This window comes from Physeter macrocephalus, chromosome 16, assembly GCF_002837175.3.
Source record: "Physeter macrocephalus isolate SW-GA chromosome 16, ASM283717v5, whole genome shotgun sequence".
Lineage (NCBI taxonomy): Eukaryota > Metazoa > Chordata > Mammalia > Artiodactyla > Physeteridae > Physeter > Physeter macrocephalus.
The window spans coordinates 103,051,873-103,054,406 of record NC_041229.1 but is presented as its reverse complement, the minus strand read 5'-3'; positions in this window follow the sequence as shown (position 1 = coordinate 103,054,406).

Here is a 2,534-nt window from a genome sequence, read left to right as displayed (position 1 = left end):
TCTTGTGAATGCCAGGGATCCTAGAGGCCGACAAAGAAAGGTGGTAAAAGGCAGGAATCTGCGGCATCTGAATGTAACCTTTTGCTCGCTATCCTCTCATTACAATAAAATTAGCCTTGCAAATAAGAAGTACCCATCACGCACCATGACACCTGTGTTGCACCAAGAAGTACCCATGAAGACTCCATGACACTTCCGATCAAGACCAAATAAGGGTAAAAATTCCTCCTCCCCTTGGGAAGGTGGAACTGGGATGAAATTCAGGCAATATGAACCAAAATCCCTCCCTCCTCAATGAATATTCTGCCCAGTCATTTTCACACCCCATATAACCAGCTTACCAAAGAAACTCAGGGCAGCTGCTCACTGAGCCTGCCTGCTCTCCCTCCTGAGAGTGTTCTATTGCTTATTAAATCCTCGCTTTGCTTTGTTGGCCTCCGTGTCTCATCTCTGAATTCTTTCTGTGACGAGACAAGAACCTACTTTCTTGGAACCAAAGTAGAGGAGGTAGTATATGCAAGGATCATTGCATTTGCCCCACAGGTATTTCCCAAAGACCTAACCACATAGACCTGCCAGGTGCTAGGTTGGGCACTGGACTTGTTTGAAAAACAAGACAACAGGCCCAAAGTGGAGTCACTTACGCTAAGTCTCACATCACCAGACTTAATTACAATATCCACTCTCCCAGAATCTTAAACCAGTCAACAGAAATCACCTGACCAGCACTAGTGAGACCGCTGATAGACCCCTGCCACCCCTAAAGGAAGGTGACCTTGCAATAACCAACCCACTTTTTTGCCTCTTATAACCTCCTTGTTCCTGCTCCCTTCTGCCTATAAAAGTCCTTCATTTTGTACTGCTCCTCTGAGCTCCTTTCTATCTGCTAGATTGGATGCTGCCCAATTTGAATGATATTATGCTCAAATAAACCCTTAAAAACTTTAATATGCCTTAGTTTATTTTGCAACAGAAACACAGAAATGAACAAGGTGCGACATTATTTTTGAGGGTCACCCAGGCCACTGCAATGACTTTCTATGTATTTTGGCCACGAGCATGTAAGAAATACATATTCAGGAATTCCCTGACGGTCCAGTGGTTAGGACTCTGTGCTTCCACTGGCCGGGGCCTGGGTGTGATCCCTGGTAGGGGAACAGCGAGGCCAAGAAAAAGAAAATGAGCTACAACTAACTTTAAAAAAAAAAAGGGCTTCCCTGGTGGCGCAGTGGTTAAGAACCTGCCTGCCGGTGCAGGGGACACGGGTTTGAGCCCTGGTCCGGGAAGGTCCCACATGCCGCGGAGCAACTAAGCCCGTGTGCCACAACTACTGAGCCTGCGCTCTAGAGCCTGTGAGCCACATCTACTGAGCCTGTGTGCCACAGCTACTGAAGCCTGTGTGCCTAGAGCACATGCTCTGCAACAAGAGAAGCCACCACAATGAGAAGACTGCGCACCGCAACGAAGAGTAGCCCCCGTTCGCTGCAGCTAGAGAAAGACCATGCAACTACCAAGACCCAGCGCAGCCAAAAATAAATAAATTAAAATAAATTTAAAAAAAAAACATTTTCATTGTGACCCAACACACACACACACAAGGGAAACACAGGTTCCATGAGATAATATGTACCTTTACTCCATGTGATGTACTCTATTTTCTGTTTTTTCTTTTTTGTTAAAAATGCTGGTTGAACTCACAAAATCAATTTCATAACCCACTTATAGGTCACAACCCTAGTTTGAAATAAGCCCTGCTTAAGATCAAGAGGTCAGCAGGTCTGGTTTCTCCTGAGGCCTCCCCTCCTGACTTACAGGTGTCCCCCTTCTCCCTGCGTCTTCACATGGTCTTTTCTCTGCACAGGCATCCCTGCTGTCTCTCTACATGTCCAAATTTCCTCTTCTTAAAGGACACCAGTCAGATTGGATTAAGGCCTCATTTTGACCTAATCACCCCTTTAAAGGCCCTATTTCCATATACAGTCACTTTTTTTTTTTTTTTTTTGCGGTACGCGGGCCTCTCACTGTTGTGGTCTCTCCCGTTGCGGAGCACAGGTTCCGGACGCGCAGGCTCAGCGGCCATGGCTCACGCGCCCAGCCGCTCCGTGGCACGTGGGATCTTCCCGGACCGGGGCACGAACCCACGTCCCCTGCATCGGCAGGCGGACTCTCAACCACTGCGCCACCAGGAAAGTCCCTTCACTCTTTATTTTGTTTTATTTATTTTTAAAAAATCTTTGGCTGCACCACGCAGCATATGGGATCTTACTTAGTTCCCTGACCAGGGATCGAACCTGTACCCCCTGCAGTGGAAGTGAGGAGTCTTAACCGCTGGACTGCTGAGGAAGTCACTCTTCACTCTTTTTCTTTTTTTTTTTTTGTGGTATGCGGGCCTCACACTGCCGTGGCCTCTCCCGTTGCGGAGCACAGGCTCCGGACGCGCAGGCTCAGCGGCCATGGCTCATGGGCCCAGCCGCTCCGCGGCATGTGGGATCCTCCCAGACCAGGGCGCGAACCCGGCTCCCCTGCATCAGCAG